Source organism: Leucoraja erinacea, chromosome 7 (genome assembly GCF_028641065.1).
Source record: "Leucoraja erinacea ecotype New England chromosome 7, Leri_hhj_1, whole genome shotgun sequence".
Classification (NCBI taxonomy): domain Eukaryota; kingdom Metazoa; phylum Chordata; class Chondrichthyes; order Rajiformes; family Rajidae; genus Leucoraja; species Leucoraja erinaceus.
Window position 1 is genome coordinate 22,335,118 of NC_073383.1, and position 24,528 is coordinate 22,359,645.

The 24,528-nt window shown below is 41.9% G+C and overlaps 1 protein-coding gene and 1 long non-coding RNA gene across 6 annotated transcripts in view; one reads left to right on the forward strand and one right to left on the reverse strand.

Moving 5' to 3' along the window:
• The window catches only part of LOC129698727 (juxtaposed with another zinc finger protein 1-like), a 137,672-nt gene that overhangs the window by 93,568 nt on the left and 19,576 nt on the right, over window positions 1-24,528 (reverse strand). The window lies entirely within an intron of this gene.
• Window positions 797-23,895, forward strand: LOC129698728 (uncharacterized). The gene is made up of 3 exons (XR_008723716.1): window positions 797-1,525; window positions 16,666-16,859; window positions 17,559-23,895. It is a non-coding gene; the product is annotated as an uncharacterized LOC129698728 (long non-coding RNA).

Below are 24,528 nucleotides of genomic sequence, written 5' to 3' on the forward strand. Positions count from 1 at the left end.
CTTCAATTTGATTAGCCCTCATTGTTTTTTAGTCTATAATTTATAATGTCGTGTTTTATACTCTCACCCGCTCCTTATGCAGTTATACTACGAATCAAAGCAAAGCATTCTGGAAGCACTTTGCAGTGATGGAAATGGTTTTAGGAACGAGGGGTACTCTCAGATCAGTGAGGCTGAGGTTGGGTAGGAAGGAAGGGAGGGAGGGAGGGGGGGGGAGGATTTTGTTTTATGTGCAGTCATTGTTTATTGTGTATTTATAATATAGTTTATTGTGTATTATATGTCATAGCCGCTTTCTTGCATCTCTCTCTCTCTCTCTCTGTTTGCTGCAGCCATCGTCTGCTTCCGTGAGGGAAGCAGGTCGGTGATCGATCAAAAGGCCCCCATGAGGCTGTGTCTGATTGGCCGCCGAGCGACAAGCGCATTATGTGATTGGACACAATGCCCTTGGATACGGCGGGTGATTGGACGGGAGGAGACCGATTTGTTGATTGGACGGGAATTGTAAGGGAAGCTGGTCGGTGATTGGACGCAACCCTCTTAGAGACAGCGGTTGATTCGCCGCCAAATAATCGGGCACAAAAAATTGAAAATAGGAAAACAATAAAATCGGAATTACGATTTAAATCGGAAGAATATCATGCCTGATCTGCAGCAAAGATACTAGTATCTTTGATCTGCAGTTCCTTCCTATTGAAGAAGAACCCTGGCGCGAAACAACTCCTAATCCATTCCCTCCACAGATGCCTAACCCGCTGAGTTCCTCCAGCACTCTGTTTTTTATTTAACTCTTGAAATTGAAGTTAGACATAAAGCTGGAGTAACTCAGTGGGACAGGCAGCGACTCTGGAGAGAAGACCCTTCTTCAGACTTACTGAACTTGGGGGTGAGAGTACTTGTGATTGTCTGCAGAAGGGTCTCGATCCGAAACGCCATGCACTCCCTAGAGCCGCCGCCCATCCCGCTGAGCCACCCCAGCCCCCCTCCGTGTCCACTTTCAACTCCAGAGCCAAACAAAAAACAGAGTGCTGGAGGAACTCAGCGGGCTCGGCGGCACCCTAGGTGTGTCTGTGTGTCTGTGTGCGTGTCGGAGTCTGAGGGGAGAAGCGCCGGAACCAAGAGAGCGTGAACGAGCGGACAGACGGTCGAAAGCAACGATCATAGAGCAGAATAGGTGACATTTCGGACGGAGGCTCTTCTTCAGACTGACAGTCAAGGGAAAGGGGAGATATTGGCATATCTTCCATTCATTTGTCCTTCGTACCTTCTATGTCTCTTGTTCCTCTTTCCCCCGACTCAGTCTGAAGAACTGAAGAAGGGTCTCGACCCGAAATGTCATCTATTCTGCTCTATGATCGTTGCTTTCGTCCGCCTGTCCGCTCGTTCGCTCTCCCTTGGATTAAGTAGCGCAGGATAAAGCTGCAAATTCACGCACCGGATGGAAACTAGGGGAACGCCGCCCCCCCTGCGTACCATCACTGACTTTGCAGGTCGGGAAGCATCTGTGCATAGAAACAGGAATCAGGTAAGATACTGCATTAGAACTAAACAAGATTTAAAATGTCATTTTCTAACATTTCTCTTTCTCAGTTTTGATGAAGAGACAGTTCAATAAAACTTTCAATAAAATACTTTTTTATCTTCTTGGGATGTTATCTGACCCCTGCTGAGTATTTCCATCGCCCCTCCCCAAAAATCTGCAGTTTAAAAACATACATATAATATATATTTTTGGGAGATCAGAACTCTGTACAATATCCTAAATATCATGATAGATAGAACCAGGAACAGGCCACTAGCCCATTGAATTGAATTGAATCCTTTATTTGTCATTCAGACCTTTCGGTCTGAACGAAATGTCGTTCACCTTGCCTGCTCCCCATTCAGTAAGTTCATGACTGATCCTTCATCTCAGCACCATGTTCCTGCACTAACCCCATACCCCATGATTCTCTTAAAATCCAAAAACCCATTGGTCTCTGTTTTAGACGTACTCAACAATGAATTTCTATGCAGCCTCCTTGGCCAGAAGATTCCTAAGATTAACTACTTTCTGGAATAAGATATATTTCATCTAATCTAGCAGATCCTTATTTTGAAATTTATGATGCCTGCCTGGACTCTCCAGTTATTGGAAGCATCATTCTTAATGCAACTTAATTAACTTGTTAAAAATCTATGTTGCAGTCGACAATATCTGATTTGCTTTGATTGAGTTCATTCTGATCTTTGGTGTTATATCCAACATACCTTATATGAACAATAAAACATGGGCAGTTGGCCAAGTCAAGTCAAGTCAAGTCAAGTTTATTTGTCACATACACATACGAGATGTGCAGTGAAATGAAAGTGGCAATGCTCGCGGAACAACAAAACAACCAAACAAATTATAAACACAATCATACAACAGACATGCAAATTTGCAAATTAGTGACTAAATGAATGTTTTAAAATTTTCACTTAAAAATAGCTCTGAACTATTTATCTCTTCTCAAGAGAGTAATATGTAGCTCTGAACAATGCACCTCTTCTCAAGAGTAATAAATTGCTCTGAACAATGTACTTCAAAAGTAACAAATAGCTTTGAACAATGTGCCTCTTTTCAAAAGAGTACAGATCAACATTTCTTGACTCAGAACTCACATTTACCAAAGTGTTGCATAACAGTATTTTAGAACTATTATTGCTGAGGATGGTAAAATGGAAACTTCATGCAAGTTCATTTTGAAACAGCAGTCAAATATATTTTTTCGAATGAACAGCTGAATTACAATTGATATTTCTCACCATTTGAAAGGCTAACTAGTTATTTTCTATCTGCACAGTGTAATTTGTACGTTTCAAGTACAAGTCTTCAGTTTTACTCATTTATAAACTAAAGAACAGGAAATGGAGTCTATGCTTCATTGGGTAATCTTGCAAGTCTAGATATTTGTGGAAATGTATTGCTGAATTAAAGATTTGCAAAGGTTAAGCACAATATTAAACTAGGAAATGAAGACAGTGATGTCCCCATTTCCAACATAGTATTTATAAAACTTAACACGTCAAAAAATTGCTTTTGACACCTATATGTATCCTGGTAATGACTTACATTTTGTAATTCATAAAGAGCTCTAACTTTTATAAATTGTTGTTCATCAAACCTGTACATTCATAAGTAAATGGAATAAAGCATTTAGATCCATAAAACACAAAATGGTAAACTATGTGTCACTGATTCCCAAAAAGGATAGCCAAATAGTTTATTTTTCCCTGCAGAGGCAATGCAACTTTAAGCTAGTCATCTAATATAAATTAATTGCACTATGCAAATACAGCAAAGTAAAAATAAATTAGGGATAAATTGGGTTATTCTTTAATTACAAGACAATCAGTCAAATATGGGCAATCTGCATAATGTTTTTGTTTTTGTGAAGCTGTGATGCATATTATTAGTTGATGAAGTTTTGAAAAAAAATTGTGGGGGATAAAAAGGTTATACAAGTGCAAATTTTGACCGTGGAAAAATTATAAGTTGTATGTTCTGTTTAGTGTTTCTAAATACAAATTGAATTATTCAGTAACAGTTCCAGTACATTCCAAGATCTGTTAAGCTTTATTTAATTAGTTGCTATTGACATTGAGCAGCTACAGGACTTAGAAAGCCATTTTTATTAGCCATTTGAACTAAAATGAAGGTCAGGCCATCAAGGCCAAAGCAGAAAAATTGCAGACATAGTTGGCAGTGCTTTGTGACAAATATAGAAAGAAACTTCGCAACACAAAGGGATTCAAAGGCAGTATGTATTTTAAATATTTAGAAACCATAAATGAAAGCCAATTTTTTAAGTCTATTACATCAATGCTACATTGTTGTAAAAGTCAGACATGCTTTATTAACAAATATCTAAACATTTAAGAAATAAAATCTGCTCTAACGCATCCTACTATGGAACTATAATTGATTTTATTGCAAATCTGCATGACCTTGAAGACTATAAAGGAAGCACGGGGCTGTAAAACAATCACCATGTTGCCATGCCAGTCAACCACACGTTTTTGCAGGTGCTCTCCAGAATTGATTAAAAAACAATACAGATATTACTGGAACTGACCAAAATGTATTTGAGTAGTTCACTGACTTTATTTTTAATATTGCATTGTTGCAATCTTGGATGGTTATGACAATTTAAAATATATATATATATAATATGCATCATAAGTAAAAAGTGTACAACAAACTACTATTTACTACACTAGTTTATTTCATATCACTTGCATAAATGAACCTAGGAATAAATGCCCCGCAACCGCCCCTCTTTAAAGGGTGTCAACACCCTTCATCATTTTGGATTAGATCATATACTTCAGGCTTGCAATTTTCCAGTAGGAGAGAACATTTCCTGCCAGATAAAGTTGATGAAATCTGCAGTTACACAAAGCATGGTGTGTGGTCATGTTTCATGACAGGCTCCCATACCCATGAATCCTAAAGAATTTCAGTAGTTGGGAGGAAGCACTTGGGATTGAGGGAACACTTGCAAGTCGTTAAACCAAAGCATTTGCATGCCTACATAGTTCTGTGGTAAGTTTGTCCAAAAATTCAAAACTCTGGCATAATAGAATGCTTCTCCACAGGTATTTCCCCCGCTTTTATTTCCATATTTATAATCAGTTGAGCACAATTATTTAATTAATTAACTTGCCCTTCCATATAATTTACACAGTGGTCATTGTTAAACCTGGCATCAATTGTGTGTGATGTAAAAGGAATACAATGAAAGTCAACAAATATCACTTGCTTTTCAGTTGTACTTCGAACAGTGGCAGCCCTCTGATTTGCCAAACTGCTGCAAAAAGCAGAAAATAATCAAGATTATCTAGAATAAGTTTTCACATTCCATGTTATATTTCAGAGATAAAAGTAGAAGTTAAGACAGTGAAAGCTTTACCCAATTCCACTTATTTTCTGAATGGTTAAATAAAAGTGTGTAACTTCTTGTAGTTGAGGTCAAAGTGATTAGTTGTATTCGGACACGACAAATAATACCTAATTAATGATTCCTACAATTTATTTGATGTTTAAATGTATCCATTCAATTCACTGTATTTGCAAAACTAATATTAAAGTGTGAAATAGTCGACTATTAAAATACAACTTCAAGATTTCATTTTTATATATATTTCTCTACTTTATAAAACACAGTCCAGTACTTAGGATACTTTATGATATTGGTATTTTATTTCATAGCAGCGGTAAACGTTACAATGGGGTCATGTTTGAAGTCTTTGAGTCTCAGAGGAGGTATTCTCAGTTTTCAGTTTAACTGCACTCAAAACTTAATATCATCGAGGTCTCAAGCCCAGTATAACTAAATGCTCAGGAGTTTCCTCGAATTTTCAGAACGTTTAATGTTTAACTTCTCAAACACAAAATATTTGTGCAAATAAGCAACAGCATTTACACAGCTTTCTCCCTGGGAGGACAATATGCAATGGGAGCTTGGCAGTAATAATTGATTCTGTTTAGTTAAAGCTAACACTAGCTACAAGAATCACACCATTAGCTATGCATAAAAACAGCACAACCATGATTAGCTCATTCTATTTCCGACTGTTTTGTAATTATGATTTGATAATTTCATCCACCCATTCTTTTCCTTAATTTAGCCAAATTAATTGGATTGGAAAGAAGAGAGGAAAAATGTTCGCACATACAGGTGCACAACCTTTTATCCGACGATCCAAATAACGAAAACCTCCGAATAGCGACATTTTTTCGGTCCTTGAAGAAAGGTCCTTGAAAACGTTCACCGAGGGCGGCCCGCAGAGGTGACAGCGGAACCTCCGGTCGGTCCTCGAAGAAAGGGGAACTAAATCCCCATTCATAAAAGAGAAGATGAGGGTATATTGCGCGGGAGGGTTAATAATTGACAATATGCTGCTACCTGCCAGCTGCGTTAAAAAGTTCCCACGGTAGACTCACGATACACAGTGTATCGTGAGTCTTGCGTGGTAACTTTTTAACTCAGCGTGCAGGCAGCAGTAGATTGTCGCTCCCTTCAGTTTCACCCCACCTACACCCCTCTGCTTCCCGGCCATGTGTGTGACCCCTTCCCTCCCCTCTCCAGCTCCCCGCTCATTGCACCGGCGCGGGGGCTTTGCACTGTCTTCACGTCGCGATGCTAGCAGCACAGTGCCAGTCACCGGAGACGTCAGGACCAACGTAACACCGACCCCCAGGCCCACTGCAAGCACGGAGATCCCAGATCAGCAACTCCAGCCCAGCCCCGTTCCAACTCCAGAAGAACACGCTCCCCGTATGGGCAGAAGCTGATGGTGTGCAAGAATAACGTCTTGTTCTTGGGTCGCGCAGCTCGGGCTGTGGGCGAACTGCCACTTGTCGCCATAGCGGCCCATCGGGGAGCGGATTCCTCTGGAGTTGGAGGGGGGTATTGTGCTGTTTGATCGCCCCCTACTATTCCAGGGACAGGGAGACAGGACGTTCACCGAGGGCGGCCCGCAGAGGTGACAGCGGAACCTCCGGTCGGTCCTCGAAGAAAGGGGAACTAAATCCCCATTCATAAAAGAGGTGAGGGTATATTGCGCGGGAGGGTTAATAATTGACAATATGCTGCTGTCTGCCCGCTGAGTTAAAAGTTCCCACGGTAGACACGATACACAGTGTAGGCAGCAGCAGATTGTCGCTCCCTTCAGTTTCACCCCACCTACACCCCTCTGCTCCCCGGCCATGTGTGTGACCCTTCCCTCCTCTCTCCAGCTCCCCGCTCATTGCACCGGCGCGGGGGCTTTGCACTGTCTTCAAGTCGGCGATGGCTGCAGGTCAGTGCAGTCACCGGAGACGTCAAGATCAATTGGACGTCGACCACCCGGCCCACCGCAAGCACAGAGAACCCAGAGACCCACAGCCAACAGCAGCCCAGCCCAGCCCCGCTCCAACTACAGAGGAACCTGGGTTGCGGATGACGGGGCGCAGCTCGGGGCGCCGTAGGGGCCCATCGGGGAGCGGGTTCCTGTTGGTCCTGACGTCTCCGGCCACCTGCTATCCTCCAGGAACTGTACCGCCCTTGCAGGAGAGTGGGGTTGTTTGCAGTTGCAGAGGGAGGGGGCAAGGGCGGTACAGTTCCCAGTCTCAGCTCCAGTCCAGGGGGTTGGCCGGAGATGTCAGGACCAACGGGACAGCGACCCCCAGGCCCACTGCAAGCACGGAGATCCCAGAGACCCACAGCCAGCAGCAACTCCAGCCCAGCCCCGCTCCAACTCCAGGGGAACACGTAGGGGCAGAAGCTGATGGTGTGCAAGGTGTTCTTGGGGTGGCGCAGCTCGGGCTGTGGGCAAATTGCCACTTGTCGCTGTAGCGGCCCATCGGGGAGCGAATTCCTCTGGAGTTGGAGGGGGAGGGGGGTATTGTGCTGTTTGATCGCCCCCTGCTATCCCAGGGACAGGGAGACACAGCGGCTTTTTAGACTGGTGGGCAATCACTTCCAAAGTTCTGCCCACACAGTCAGTACACCTCTCCTACACTGCATTTCATACAAACATTCATTCTGCAAAAAAAAAAACCACATTGAAGACTCAAACTCGCGACCGAGTAACTGCCGGGATCGAGGCGCAAACTCGCGACCTTGCGGATATGAGCCGAACACTCTACCACTGAGCCAGCCATTAAAATCTACGCAAAAAAATTTCCATTCCGAAGACCGACAAATTCTGAATTACGAAAAGTGTCTGGTCCCAAGGCTTTCGGATAAAAGGTTGTGCACCTGTAGTTCCATAACTCATTGCCTAGAAAGGTGGCTGAGGTGGGAACTATCATTATATGGGCTGCAATCCACCTTTTGAAATCCCTCCCAGACCATGGAAGTCTCCTCCAACCTTTGGTAAACTTTTACATTCCTTTTTCTTTTACCTCCTGTTACCATCAACCTAATCCATTGTGGCATGTCTTTAGCTGCCAAGACCTCACACTCTGAAATTTCTTTCCGATTTCCTTAATTTCCTACTTGTGTTTCACAAAATCCTCTCGTATCAGCAAAGTGATGGAACCTGTCATTGACAATGTGACATGTCAAGTAGCATTTACTACCCAATAAGCTACCATTGATGCTCAATTTAGGTTTTGTTAGAACCACTCGGCTCAAGATCTTATCAAAGCGTTTGGATCAAACAGCTAAATTCTAGAGGTAAGGTAAGAATGACTGATATCATCAAAGCATCTAAGTAAAAGTGATATCAATGGGCATCAAAGGAAAATGATGCACAAAGTCACCAGCTCCAATGGCTAGAATTGAACTTCACACAATGGAAAATGGTGTGATTGTCAGAGTTTAATTATGCTAGCCATAGGATATCACTGCAGATCGTAAGCAAAGCAGAAACTCCAGCAAACTATTCTTCAGACACTTGCCCAGGTGACTCCAACAGCTCCTCTCAAACCAGTAACCTTTACCATCAAGGAGGACAACGGCATGGACACACAACCTCCTGCACGTTCTTCTCCAAGCTGCCCAAGTTCAGACTAATATCAGTAGCCTTAAAAAGTCAATTCTTGGATCACAAGAAGCTACAGAAAAAATGGGCTCAGAATTCCATTAGATTTTGTTTTTTGAGCAGTTGGAATAAACAAGAAGCCTTATCCTTACAATAAGAAGCAACTGTGGTGATATGATCTTCATTGCCTCTGGTTTTGCTTAAATATTACAACTCTCTGCACAATTATTGCGCAAGTACCTTCACCAGACTGTAGCTGTTCAGGAGCAGCTCACCATCATCTTCAAGGGCAATTTGGGATGGGGAATAAATGTTGGCTTTGCCAGTGGCACCCAAATTTCTGAAATAATTATATTCAAAAATCTCATACTTTTGGTAAGCCTTTCATCGTATTTTATTTACTTTGACACCATAACAATCCATATCTCACTGAACCATTTATGAGCAGCTTCGAAATTTGTAACAGGTACCAAATAACTGCAAGTTATTACACATGATACTCTGAACTGTGGTTGTTCTTTTAAGTCTTGCCAAACTGTAACCTAGCCATCCTATTTTTGCGGCTAACCAGTGGATTGCTTCTTGCAGTATAGCCTCTGTATTTCTGTTCATGAAGTCTTCTGCGCACAGTGGTCATTGACAAATCCACACCTGACTCCTGGAGAGTGTTTCTGATTTGTCAGACAGCTATTTGGGGATTTTTCTTTATTATAGAGAGAGTTCTTCTGTTATCAGCTGTGGAGGTCTGCCTTGGCCTGCCAGTCCCTTTGCGGTTAGTAAGCTCACCAGTGCTCTCTTTCTTCTTAATGATGTTCCAAACAGTTGATTTTGGTAAGCCCAAGGTTGGCCAATGACTCTAACAGTTTTATTCATGTTTCTCAGTCTCATAATGGCTTCTTTGACTTTCATTGGCACAACTTTGGTTCTCATGTGGATAAACAGCAATAAAAGTTTCCAAAGGTGATAGAAAGACTGGAGGAAAGACTAGGTGCTGAGAGCTCTCAGATACCTACATTAAGGAGGCAGTTAAACACACCTGAGCAATTACAAACACTGTGAAGCCATGTGTCCCAAACATTATGGAGGGCACTATACATTCTATTAACACTCCAATTTATCCTATTTAGTTTAGCTAAAATTGTATTGAGGCAACATCAGTGGAATTTGGATGTGCCACAAAACATTGGCTTGAATGATGTTCAATCAATCAATCAATCAATCAATCAAACAGTTTTATTCGTCACTTGCACGTAAAGTGCAAGTGAAATGAATTTGCCAGCAGCGGTACAATGAAAAAGAACACACAAAAACACAATAAAAATGTAACACAAACATCCACCACAGCATTCATCACTGTAGTGGAAGGCACAAAATTTGGCCAGCTCCTCCATTTTCTCCCGTGGTCGGGACCTCAACCCTCCGCAGCCGCCACTGCGGGCGTCCAGATGAGTAAAAGTCAAGGTAAGTCCTGAATCGGTGCCTCCCCCACCGGAGAACGCGGCTTCAGGTTGGTGTAGGCCACAGGCCGGCGGTCGAAGATTTAAAGTTCCCGCCGCACCGCAGCTAGAAGCACCGCAGACCGCAGGGCCGGCAGTCGAAGCTCCCCTCCAGGGATCCCCGGCGAGGGACCCCGCTCCTGATGGTAAGTCCATGCCGCGCCCGTGGTAGAAGTAGGCCACGGGCCGGCAGTGGGAGCTTCTTCTTCTCCCGGGTCCCCAACGAGGGATCCCAGGCTGCGGATGCTGCGCCGGCTGGAGCTCTGCAGACCGCGACTTCAGGCTGCCGCGGGCAATCGAATGGAGCGCTCCCTCTGGCGACCCCTGGCAAGGGCTCGCCCACGCCACGTCGAGAGTCCACGCTGCACCCGCCGCTGAAGCCCCGGGCGCGTCTCCGGGAAAGGCCGCAACGATCCTCGACGTTAGGCCACGGGGGTGGCGACGTGGAAAAAGTCTCCTCTCCCTGGAGGCGACCGAAGCGGTTTCCCCCTACCCCCCCCCCCCCCCCCCCCACACAAAACCCCCCCCCCCCCCCCCCCCCCCCCCCCCCCCCCCCCCCCCCCCCCCCCCCCCCCCCCCCCCCCCCCCCCCCCCCCCCCCCCCCCCCCCCCCCCCCCCCCCCCCCACACACCCCCCCCCCCCCCCCCCCCCCCCCCCCCCCCCCCCCCCCCCACCCCCCCCCCCCCCCCCCCCCCCCCAAACCCCCCCCCCCCCCCCCCACAAAAAACACATACATTGAAAAACATACATGAAAACACACTAAAAAAATTTAAGTAGAAAAACTGACACGCAGCTGGCAGGGCCGCTGACTTGCAGCGCCCTCACCGACCTAATTCTCCATTCATGTCATTGGAGAATAAACCACTTGTGGGAAGGTATGAAAATGAAAATCAATTGTCACATTTTCAAATGACTCAAGATGACTTTTGAAGCTCATTTCAGGTTTTGGAAACAGTCATATGATATAAACAAAAAAAAGTCAAATGCTAGTCATTAATTATGACTGCAAATAAAGACAAAAATACTCTGATGACTATTGAACTGCACAGGACTACAATAGGGAACTATTATACTGCTATAACGCCTCTGACAGAGTGAAAAGGAAGAGACTCCATTCATATCCTGTGTTTAAAATTGTGTTCTTTGTCACTAAGAAAATATTAAATCGATATCAATGCCAGAGACATTTATTTGGTGCAATGTTTTCCAATCAACTGTAGAGCAATCAAAATATGTGTTTAGATTAATAATAAACATTGGTTATCAGGATTTACCAATAACAATTAATCAGTGAACATCTTTCAAAATAGAGGATGTTGATAATGCTGACAAAGTCACCATTTCTAATTGTCCAAGAAGGTTATCCCTCTTCTAAATTACTACGGTAGTTTATTGAATACATTCTCATGTTGTTATTGGGTATGAAATTACAGGATTTCAATCCAGTGTGGATGAACACAAAACTCCGGCCCTTTTCCTTTTAGGGAAGTAAGAACTTGCTATCTAGGGTTCGTTGATTAATTTTCCACAGAGCATGCTGCAGACAGTACACGTTGCACCAGTAGGGTGCCAATCAAGTTAGCCATTTTGTCTGAATGATGTAGAACCTCTTAAGTACTATTTGAACTGCACTCACCCAATAAGTCCTCGTGTGCCTTGAAGATGCTTTGAGGAGTCAGAAGGTGTCAGTTGTTAGAGTATACCGCACCTCTTTGTTGCCCTTGTTACCACAGTATTTAAGTGGTTAGTCCTGTTGTGTTGCTAATCAAAGCGGACTCCCAAAACATTGGTGTTGAATGTCATAATTACGGTTAGACTCCCTTTTTGATAGAACTGGTCATTGCCTGCCACTTGTGTGACCTGCCACATAACTGTATTTGATTGTTACCATATGCTGCTTAAATAGACATACTGAAAAGCTGTGAATGAAATTAATGTTTATGTCCATTGCTAATAGGGTTGCCAACTGTCCCGTATTAGCTGGGACATCCCGTATATTGGGCTGAATTGGTTTGTCTCATACGGGTTCGCCCTTGTCCCGTATTTGACTGTGACTACTCGGGTCGAGGGGACTGTCAGGACGTAGTGCAGCAGCCGTGGCCCCATCGGTCGGAAGCCCTGCCAGCTGTCCGACCTTCGGTTACCACCGACACCACCACCCCTCATTCTCATGGCCGATCATCGGTTCATGAGTTGGATGGGGTGCTGGACTTTGCATGCAACGTCGCGCACAAAGTCCGGCGCCCGGGCCAAAACTCCTCAGTTGGCCCGCCGGCTGGGCTTTGTGTGCAGTCCAGCACCCGGGTCAACTCATTATTCACCCAGCCACAGCTGAGCGGGTCAATGAATTGCTATCGGGAATTTGTCCCTTATATTGACCTTTTGTCTCTTATTTGGGAGTGGGAAAGTTGGCAACCCTAATTGCTAACCCTATCAGAGAGACAAGGCCATTGATGAAGCCCATGATAGTATCCTGGGGAACGGTGCAGCAACATCCTGGGACTGAAATAATTGACATTTATCAACCACAACCTACTTTGTGACATGTGATCCCATCCGATAGAGTTTTTCTTCCTTAATTCCCATTAAAACAAGAACTCCATTAAACACTGTTATTAAATGCTAGGTAGACAAAAATGCTGGAGAAACTCAGCGGGTGAGGCAGCATCTATGGAGCGAAGGAAATACGCAATGTTTCGGGTCAAGACCCTTCTTCAGACTGGGTTATTAAATGCTACTACTTTGATAACTAATTTTCATATCACAATTATTTTTGTCAGATTGCAATATTTAATTGCAGTATAAATAAAAAGCTTGTATCTGCAATAATCTTGATTTTAGGAGGTAAAAACAGAGCTCCAATAATTAGAGCTCTGTTTTTACCTCCTAAAATCAAGATTATTGCTGCTGTCATGAAAACAGTAGAGCCAACTTTCCATCAGCTCCATCTGCTGGCAACAAATAGAATTTATCCGACACAAAACCAGGAGCATCATGAGCAAGTCTAAACCACAATTCCCAAAAGTGATGTTACATAAAATTCCGTTTAAGTTTTGCCAACTATTTATTTTTAAAGCTAAATATTATGAGTCATTGAGAACTGCAATTCATGTAACAGTAGGCTGCCATGCAAGTTGAAGTCAATGGCACAAGGGAATAGCTTGAACTTTCTTATTTTATACTTAGTTGGCAGCTGCAAACAATTGTCAACCAGTGCACACATTTATGTATAAACTGAACACTTTTCAACAAAAGAGGCCACATCATATAACAACACTGCCGGATTAGCTGAATCAACAGCCCAATTAGCAACTGGGCACATTTGTTAATTGAAAGAAACATTTATGCACGAAATAAGTCCTAAATTAAGCAGAAAATATACGATGTACAAAGACTGATCTGCTCAAGGTTATATTTGCATTCAATGTGAAAAAAAAAGGTTTTAAATTCAGTTTTGTTGAATTAAGAATGGCTAAATCTACTTATACATTTGTATATCCAATATTTGTTTTTTATGAACTGTCAACCAATAAGAGTTTCAGAATTGTCTAATAGATTAGATAGTAAACTTATGTTTAAGTGTCTGATATCAGCAAACTGCTATACTCAGAAATGTTGATCTTGCAGGTTCGGTCCATTAATAAGAGACAAAAGTTCTTCAGAAACAAAAGTCAAACCACCAATTAAGAATATATGTGGCAATACCTCCAACATAGTTTAATCAGAAAGTTTTATTTTCCTATAGTCAGGAATAAATGCATAAACATAAGAGTAATGGATCAAGTTCTCTCTTGTGCATATGAGTACTGTAATTCAGCTACAAATAGGCAAATTACTGCAAAAAATAATACATCATGCACTTACAATTGTGCACAAATTACTTACATTTGTGATTTCCGTTTCAAAATTTAAATTGACCTGAGAAGGCCTACACCTTCCACTCCTACAAAAGGTAGCAATATTCCAATCATCAAAACTGGAATTCTTCACCGATTTCATTTTATAAAATTATTATTCATGCACAGTATATGGATGTAACTGAAGGTCAGCATTTAATGCACATCACTAAATGCCCTTGAAGTAGTGGCATGCTGTTTCCTTGAAGCACGACTGCTTTTTTTCCTGAAGATACTCCCACCATGCTTTCAGATGAGTTGTTTGAATTTACAACCTTTCCGAAATTTAACAAATGCTCAATATTCCTTGACATCCATAGTTCCCTGGACCTGCACTTCTTTCCTTTCATCCTTATACAAACACATTGGGCTTTAACTCTTACAGGGGATGACAAATAAAATGGTGGTTGGTGTATTTGGCAGAAGAGGAAGAAGGGAATGCTGACGATAAACTGGACGCACAATCTAAATCTTGGTGACAAAGTCAGTCCGTAAGCTTCTTACACTTATTGTTGCATTTAAGAGATAAAGGAGTAATTTAAAACAAGATAATTCATAAAGAGAAATTGGAGGCTACTTTGCTTTCTAAAGATGATTCTTGATTAGTGAGCCACTTAGAAGAGAATAAATACAGATCCAGCCAAGTTTAATGTAATGTAATGTAAACAGATCGAAAAGTGGATTGCAAAGCCATGTATAAATCAAACACAAATCCTTTAAAACATGAGGATGTGAAAGTGAATGTTATTCTACAAAAAATGATCAAGATGGAAACCTAAAAAGTATTTGTTGGAAAAGGAAAAGGAAAATTAAAATATCTCGCACAGTCATTATTTGGTTAAACATTAATACTGGGCAAATATTTTTCAACTACAACCAATTTTTCATCCACATTAATTTTAGTAAAACAAAATAAAAAATTGCAGCATAACAATGATCAGAAGGAGTTAAAAAAACTAGCAAACTGAAAGGAAATCCCAGTCGTTTTTCCTGTCTGAGTGCAAATATAACACAAGAAACAAAAGAAAAGCAAAAGAAAAGCCAACAATCACAGTTTAACTTTGCCCAGTTAACAAACAGTGTGCATAGCACCAACATCAATCTTACCTTGTTAAAACTAATTAACTTAACATTGTCTTAACATATACAATGGTTGTTTACCAAATTAAGATATTTTCAAAGATTCAGAAAAAGTAGATCATATAAATAATGGTGCACGATACAAAATTGTATACTTGCATCTCATTTCAGATATGTTCCCAAAATAAGTGAATATAGCAAACTGATCTAGGTAATTATATTCCAGAAGACAGCAAGCAGCAGGGAATTAAAGTGTTACAGTGAAGCAACTGAACAGTCTTGAAAATGTGTTCTCCAATATTATTAAATATTTCAAATCGAAAACTCAAAACATCAGCTTCAAATTATTTTTCATTCCAAAAATGCCTCATTATGGAGTATTCCTTTTAGCTAAATGCATTCACATTTAGTCATACTATACTTGTATTGCACATAGTTTGATGCTACAGTCCATTTTATAGTAGAATGTGTTGACAATATTAACTTACAATAGCAGGGATCACAAGCATTGAAACAATTACATTTATTATGGTAATAAAAAGTCCCAGGTTTTCACAAACATTAACATACACTACAAGAAAATATATTTGTTTGTGCTTTATTATCTAGCATCTGCATTTATTTAAAAGCCATTGAGAGACAACGTCATAAAGTTTGTTTTTAAATTTTAGTTATAAATCAAATCACAGAATCATGCTGGTTTGCTTAATATAAAGTTCAACAAGGATGAAAATAATCTAGGAAATGTACTCGAATTTATGTAGCACTTTCTGTAAAGCAGGTTCCAAAATACACAGATAGCTAATGAATTGTTGCTCTTAAATAGGATATCATGGCAGCCAATTTGAGTATAGGAAGTTTTTATTACCATCAGCAATGAGATGAATGAAAATGGATCTTATTTTGCCAGGATTGGTTAAACTAATATGTGGGCAAATTATTTTGTTATTTTACAAATAGTATCTTTAAAAAAAATCTATCCAAAAATGGTCCACAAAGTCTTCCTCAGTACATACTGAAGCATCAGCCAAGATTGTATGTTGACATCATGGATCAAGGCTTGAGCCAATAGTACACAGACTCAAGGAAGTGTGCCACTCCTAACCATGGCATGTTCTAATGCAATTTCATCTTTATGACCATTAGCCTTTACTGTAAAGATGCCAAATGATATTAAAGGGGTCAAGACCCTCAGTATTCTCGAGTTCAGCAATTTCAAAATGATTGAACTTGAAGGAATTAAGTGGTTACATCTTTTCAAATAAATGACAAAAAATTAATTACAGCACCTCGTTTTAGTACAAATTTTTCATATGATAAAATAAAATTCCATAACTACTTCTGCTTTGATAAATGCAGAAACTTTCCCCAATACCGCAACAATAGACATTTTTTTCAAAATATTCTTTGAAGCTGGTTTGAAGAGAATCAAGTAATACTTTCATTTGTAGAAAAAAGGGACTGCAGATGCTGCTTTACCAAGGAAAGAAACAAAATGCTGGAGTAACTCAACGGGTCAGGCAGCATCCCTGGAGAATATGGATTAGTGACGTTTCGGGTCGGGATCCTTCTTCAGACTTAAAAAGGGTTCCGATCCGAGACGCCACCTATCCATGTTCTCCAGGGATGCTGTCTTATTCACTGAGTTACTCCAACATTGTGTCAATTTATCTTAATCAATTCTCTTCTTGTCCCAACAGAAGCTAAGAATTTGGCACATACCGAGCCAAATTGATCCAGCTGACAGTCAAATGTTCAATGTGGCAAAGAACTAAGAGGGAGACTGATGCACCACATCCAAACCCTTAGCTTGATGGCAAGAAGGACTGGCCTCCGACCAACAACCACCCTACTTGCTGACCTTGTGGAAATTCATGTCTAGATTGGTGCTCAAGTAATTTATTTTTTGTTACAGAAGTATTTTATTGATTTTAATTAAATATGTTTAATTAGTTCAATTATTTAAAAATTACATCTATTTGAATCAATTATTAGATACCTTAAGTAGTTGTTTATTCTTTATTGAACAGGGACCATAACTATTAGTCCATGCAGTGAATATACTAGCATACCAAAGTAAAATGCTGGTTAGATGACATCCTTAGTGCAAAGCTACCCACACCAAATGAACTGGTTGGCAACTTCAAAGCCAAAATTGAGATACACTGACTTTAAGTTCCCCAGCAACAGCAGATTTGAACCAATTCAATCCTCTTTAACAAATGTCATGATCCAGAGTCAGATGAACCCATTGTACATTTGATGTTTTTTTGAGAGATACATCACCAGAAATGACAGAAGACAATGGAATTTTGTAGGTACTATCTCAATACCATCTTATAGGAGCCATTAAGCTTGTCAGTATATTATAGCCATGTCTAACATTTTTAATATTTTAGTCTTTATCTGTCTGTATTTTTGTAGGTGGTGTGTTCTTTGGTTTGAGGAGTCTCGTGCAGACTCGCAGATTAGAAAGTGTAGTGTGGTCGAATTATGAGGGGAGATAGTTTTCTACCATGATCATGACGCACATATGTTATGAGACGACATACCTTTATAAGAAGCTTTTACGTGATCTGGTCTGCCCCAACAGCTGCTGACAACGTTCTACCGCTGCACCACAGTGAGCATATTAACATACGGCATCTCTGTGTGGTATCTCAGCTGCACGGAGGCGGAGAGGAGAGCTCTTCAGCGCGTCGTCCACAGAGCGCAGAGGATCATTGGGACACAGCTACCAGCCTTGGAGGGCATCTACCACACACGGTGCCTCAGGAAGGCCGTCAGCATCCATAAAGACTACTCACACCCTTGTAACGGACTGTTTGAACTACTTCCCTCCGGCAGACGTTACAAGGCCTTCTACGCCCGAACCTCCAGACTCAGAAACAGCTTTATCCCCAGAGCTATAGCGGCTCTGAACCGGCCCTGCTGAGTGCCCACCACCTCCCCTGGACTGTCTCCCTCGGATGGTCACGTCACACAGTTTATTTATTCATTTTACTTTTCTTTTACATCGGTTGGAAGCTGCACACTAAATCTCGTTGCACTGACGTGCAATGACAATAAAATATATTATTATTTTTGTTACCTTATGACGTGAATGGAACAGCGATTAAGAACGAAAAGTTATGAGTTACTTCTTTGTTTTGTATTACTTCAATTAACGACTAATTAATCAAGAAACGATGCCTGGAAGATTCAACTTTGCTGTCTTATGTGTGTCGTGAGTGTGTTAGGCTATACTTTCAAGTCTCCAATGATGAATGGCTATCAAAATTAGATTTTGAGAACGTTGTAAAAACCGCCAATATAGAACATATTCTGCAAATGATAGGTTTTCTGCCGTTGGGAGATCCAGCTCCATGCTCCCCATAACCCCTGATGCCCTTACTAATCAAGAACCAATCCATCTTTGCTTTAAAGATACCCAATGACTTTGCCTCCACAGCTATCTGAGGCAATGAATTCCACAGATTCACCACCTTCTGACTGAAGCAATTCCTCCTAATCTCTTTCCTAAAGGTACGTCCTTTCATTCTGAAGCTGTGCCCTCTGGTTCTCTGCTCTCGTCCAAGTGGAAACATTCTCTCCACATCCATTGTCCAGGCCTTTCACCATTCGATAGGTTTCAATGAGGACCCGCCCCCCACATCTTTCTAAACTCCAGCAAGTACAAGCCCAAAGTGGTTAAACACTAATCTTATGTTAACTCAATCATCCCCAGGATCATTCTCGTGAACCTCTTCTGGACCCTCTCCAAGAGCAGCACATCCCTCCTCAGATATGGGGCCCAAACCTGCACACAATACTCCAAATGTGGTCTGACCTGTGCCTTATAAACATTACATCGCTGCTTTTATATTCTAGCCCTCTTGAAATAAATGCCAACATTCAATTTGCCTTCCTTACTACCGATTTAATTTGCAAACTAACCGTTTGGGTATCCTACACCAGCACTCCCATGTCCCTTTGCACTACCAATTTCTAAAATCTCTCCCCATTTGGAAAATATTCTCTGCCTTTATTCCTCCTACCAAAGTGCATAACTGTACACTTTGCGACACTGTATTCCATCTGCCACTTCATCGCCCACTCTCCCAACCTCTCCAAGTCCTTTTGCAGACTCACCACTTCCTCTACACTACCTGTCTCTCATTCTATCTTCATATCATCCACAAACTTCTTGCAAAAAGAACATAATTTTATTCACACATGAATTACTTAAATTTAATTCTGAACACCATTTTGTAAATGATGTGTTAATCACATCAAATGTTGTTTGCATTATAGAATAGAGCTTCCACCATTGCTGAACATCCATTGCAGCTGAACATCCAGGGATATTCAATATTCAGGAGGGATAGAGAGAAAGGAAAACGAGGTGGGGTAGCGTTACTGATTAGAGAGGAGATTAATGCAATGGAAAGGAAGGACATTAGTTTGGAGGATGTGGAATCGGTATGGGTAGAGCTGCGAAACACTAAGGGGCAGAAAACGCTGGTGGGTGTTGTGTACAGGCCACCTAACAGTAGTAGTGAAGTTGGAGATGGTATCAAACAGGAAATTAGAAATGCGTGCGACAAAGGCAAAACAGTTATAATGGTGACTTCAATCTACATATAGATTGGGTGAATCAAATTGGCAGGGGTGCTGAGGAAGAGGATTTCTTGGAATGTATGCGGGATAGTTATCTAAATCAACATGTAGAGGAACCAACAAGAGAGCAGGCTATTTTAGACTGGGTATTGAGTAATGAGGAAGGGTTAGTTAGCAATCTTGTTGTACGTGCCCCCTTGGGCAAGAGTGACCATAATATGGTTGAGTTCTTCATTAGGATGGAGAGTGACATTGTTAATTCAGAAACAATGGTTCTGAACTTAAAGAAAGGTAACTTTGAGGGAATGAGACGTGAATTGGCCAAGATTGACTGGCAATTAATTCTAAAAGGGTTGACAGTGGATATGCAATGGAAGACATTTAAAGACTGCATGGATGAACTACAAAAATTGTTCATCCCAATTTGGCAAAAGAATAAATCAGGGAAGGTAGTACATCCGTAGATAACAAGGGAAATCAGGGATAGTATCAAAACGAAGGATGATGCGTACAAATTAGCCAGAAAAAGCTACTGGGAGAAATTCAGAGACCAGCAGAGGAGGACAAAGGGCTTAATTAGGAAAGGAAAAATAGATTATGAAAGAAAACTGGCAGGGAACATAAAAACTGACTGCAAAAGTTTTTATAGATATGTGAAAAGAAAGAGATTAGTTAAAACAAATGTAGGTCGCTTGCAGTCAGAAACAGGTGAGTTGATCATGGGGAACAAGGATATGGCGGACCAATTGAATAACTACTTTGGTTCCGTCTTCACTAAGGAAGACATAAATAATTTGCCGGAAATAGCAGGGGGCCGTGGGAGTTGGAGGAATTGAGTGAAATCCAGGTTAGCCGGGAAGTGGTGTTGGGTAAATTGAATGGATTAAAGGCCGATAAAGCCCCAGGGCCAGATAGGCTGCATCCCAGAGTACTTAAGGAAGTAGCTCCAGAAATAGTGGATGCATTAGTAATAATCTTTCAAAACTCTTTAGATTCTGGAGTAGTTCCTGAGGATTGGCGGGTAGCAAACGTAACCCCACTTTTTAACAAGGGAGGGAGAGAGAAAACGGGGAATTACAGACCAGTTAGTCTAACATCGGTAGTGGGGAAACTGCTAGAGTCAGTTATTAAAGATGGGATAGCAGCACATTTGGAAAGTGGTGAAATCATTGGACAAAGTCAGCATGGATTTACGAAAGGTAAATCATGTCTGACGAATCTTATAGAATTTTTCGAGGATGTAACTAGTAGCGTGGATAGCGGAGAACCAGTGGATGTGGTGTATCTGGACTTCCAGAAGGCTTTTGACAAGGTCCCACATAAGAGATTAGTATACAAACTTAAAGCACACGGCATTGGGGGTTCAGTATTGATGTGGATAGAGAACTGGCTGGCAAACAGGAAGCAAAGAGTAGGAGTAAACGGATCCTTTTCACAATGGCAGGCAGTGACTAGTGGGGTGCCGCAAGGCTCAGTGCTGGGACCCCAGCTATTTACAATATATATTAATGATCTGGATGAGGGAATTGAAGGCAATATCTCCAAGTTTACAGATGACACTAAGCTGGGGGGCAGTGTTAGCTGTGAGGAGTATGCTAGGAGACTGCAAGGTGACTTGGATAGGCTGGGTGAGTGGGCAAATGTTTGGCAGATGCAGTATAATGTGCATAAATGTGAGGTTATCCATTTTGGTGGCAAAAACGGGAAAGCAGACTATTATCTAAATGGTGGCCGATTGGGAAAGGGGGAGATGCAGCGAGACCTGGGGGTCATGGTACACCAGTCATGGAAAGTAGGCATGCAGGTGCAGCAGGCAGTGAAGAAAGCGAATGGTATGTTAGCTTTCATTGCAAAAGGATTTGAGTATAGGAGCAGAGAGGTTCTACTGCAGTTGTACAGGGTCTTGGTGAGACCACACCTGGAGTATTGCGTACAGTTTTGGTCTCCAAATCTGAGGAAGGACATTTTTGCCATAGAGGGAGTGCAGAGACGGTTCACCAGACTGTTTCCTGGGATGTCAGGACTGTCTTATGAAGAAAGACTGGATAGACTTGGTTTATACTCTCTAGAATTTAGGAGACTGAGAGGGGATCTTATAGAAACTTACAAAATTCTTAAGGGGTTGGACAGGCTAGATGCAGGAAGGTTGTTCCCGATGTTGGGGAAGTCCAGGACAAGGGGTCACAGCTTAAGGATAAGGGGGAAATCCTTTAAAACCGAGATGAGAAGAACTTTTTTCACATAGAGAGTGGTGAATCTCTGGAACTCTCTGCCACAGAGGGTAGTTGAGGCCAGTTCATTGGCCATATTTAAGAGGGTTAGATGTGGCCCTTGTGGCTAATGGGATCAGGGGGTATGGAGAGAAGGCAGGTACGGGATACCGAGTTGGATGATCAGCCATGATCATATTGAATGGCAGTGCAGGCTCAAAGGGCCGAATGGCCTACTCCTGCACCTAATTTCTATGTTTCTATGTTTCTATTGTGGGTACCCAATAATTGATGTAACCTGCCACCAGAGCAGAGCCTGTGCTGCCATGGTGCACCGAAGTGGAGAAGCAGCTGCTGGAGGCGACAGACGGCGGGTTTGCAGTGGTCATGTGTCATGGTGTTGGCAGAGGTGAACCTACAGTAGTCGGGTGATCGGGTAGATGGTGCACAGCCAGCGGTAGCTGTGTGAATCGGCAATGGAAGGAGCTGAGCTATGGCATCACATTGGGACAGGCCAACCTCTACATAATCGATCCAGTGCTGTCAGGAAACGGGTCAAGTGAGAATAAAATAAATTACATATCTCCTTAGGACAAGAATGGACTTTTCAGAGATTTGGAAATTGCACAATCGTGCCAGATCGTGCCAACTTTCACAGGATTTATTCTATCTATAATATTATTTGACTGAACAATACGTGGTATAAGCTTTTCAGTGCATCTGTGTACATGTGACAATAAACTAAACTAATTGGGGCCTCAGTGCTGGTCTATGTTTCTATGTTCTATGATGTGGGCCTGGGAGAACTCACTTACTCTTACAGTGAATGTAGGCACAGCTTGGGTGGTATCTTTCCAATGTCTTGAGGTGGCTGCTGGATATAGGCATGTGTCCAGTGACTTTTACAACCCTCTACAGATGCATCATAGAAACCATACTGTTGTGTTGCAGCATATCTTGGTTTGAGTACAGCTCTGCCAAGACAGCAAGAAATTGCAGATTTGTAGATGTAGCCCAGTTCATCACACAGACCACACTTTCTACTATAGACACCATCCAACTTCACACTGCCTCAGAAAAGCAGCCAATAATTTGAAAGACATCCCACCCCAGTTATTCCTTCTTCTCCCTGTTCCCGTCCAACAGAAGGTACACGGCCATGCTGAGGAACAGCTTCTTTCCCTCAGTTATCAGGCTTCTGAATGGTCCTTCCATAAGCTAGGGTACAGTTCAATACACCTCTATCCCATTGAAGAAATGAAACTCAAGTGCTACAATGCTATGAACTACATTCTGCACTCCGTATCTTCCCCTTTGCTCTATCTATTGTGCATGAGTTTGAACTGATTATATTTATGTACAATATATCTGATCTGATAGCCTGCAAAACAAGGCTCTTCAATAAGAGGTGACTCCTGAGATACACGGAATGTTTCTTGTTTTCCACAGTTTCACCATGATTATCAGAGGATGATGTTGTGCAGTGGGTGCTTGTTGATGGAGAAAATATACTTTGCAGATATTGGCTCTATATGCTTCAATAAATGAGCTGATAATGGTTGAGAACTTAGTCTCTAAACACACACAACTGCAAGCATTGACTGCATGCTGCTGTTCAACGACTAAAGTAAGGATGACCTTTGTTTGGGTGTTCGTTTGCTGAAGGTTGAACAATTTTCCATTGATTCTGAACGTGAGCTCCACTGCCATTGTCAGAGGCTAATTGCAGCATTGCATTGAGAAAGACTGGAAAACAATATTGGGGCAATGTTTGATAATGTGGCATTGGTTAGGATCATGGGTTGCTTGTCATCATGAAGCAAAATGTCAGATGAGGCTGTTATTGGTATTGGTTTACTATCATCTGTACTGAGAAACAGTGAAAAACTTTGTTTTGCATGGTATCCAGGCAAATCACACCAGACACGAATACATCAGATAATGTAAAAGAGAATACAGCATTACAGTTACAGAGAAAGTGCAATTAAGTGCAAGGGCAACAATGAGGTAAATAGATTGGGAGAACGGGAATATATCCTAAGCATGATAGGTCATTTCAAAAGTCTGAGAACAGCATGGACATAGCTGCTCTTAAATCTGGTGATACATGCTTCATGTTTTTATACCTTCTGCCTGACGGAAGGGGGGAGAAAAGAGAAAGAATGGAACGCAAGTGGTCCTTGAGTACGTTGCCTGTTTTCCCAGGCAGCGTGAAGCATATATCTGGTGGGACATTGGATAGAAACATAGAAAATAATGGGGGGGGGGGGGGGGGGGGGGGGGGGGGGGGGGGGGGGGGGGGGGTTACGGAGGGCTGTTCTTTGTGATGGAACTGGTCAAAGAAGAAAGCACACAGGCAGAAAGGCTGAAAGTGTGATTGAAATATGGAATGCACTGCCAGCAGATATGAAGAGGGGTTGCTCCATTATGGCTTTCAAATGGGAGTTTAATAAATATATGGTGACAAAAAAATTATAGGGTTACAGAGAGCAGGTCGGGGGTTGAATGAATCATTCAAGTACAGACGTGGCACAGGCACAACAGGATAAATGATTTCCTTCTGTGATTCTATTCTATGATTAATAACCCTTCTATAATTCTGGTGGTCCAATATTAAATATTCCAACCATGTGCTTCAGGTATTCTGATGCTCCCTTTACTTGGATAAGATAAAATAGCTATGAAGTGTTAATACTTGCAAAGAGGTGATGATGACAACAGAGGGTGCCACAGTAGTGCAGTGGTAGGGTTGCT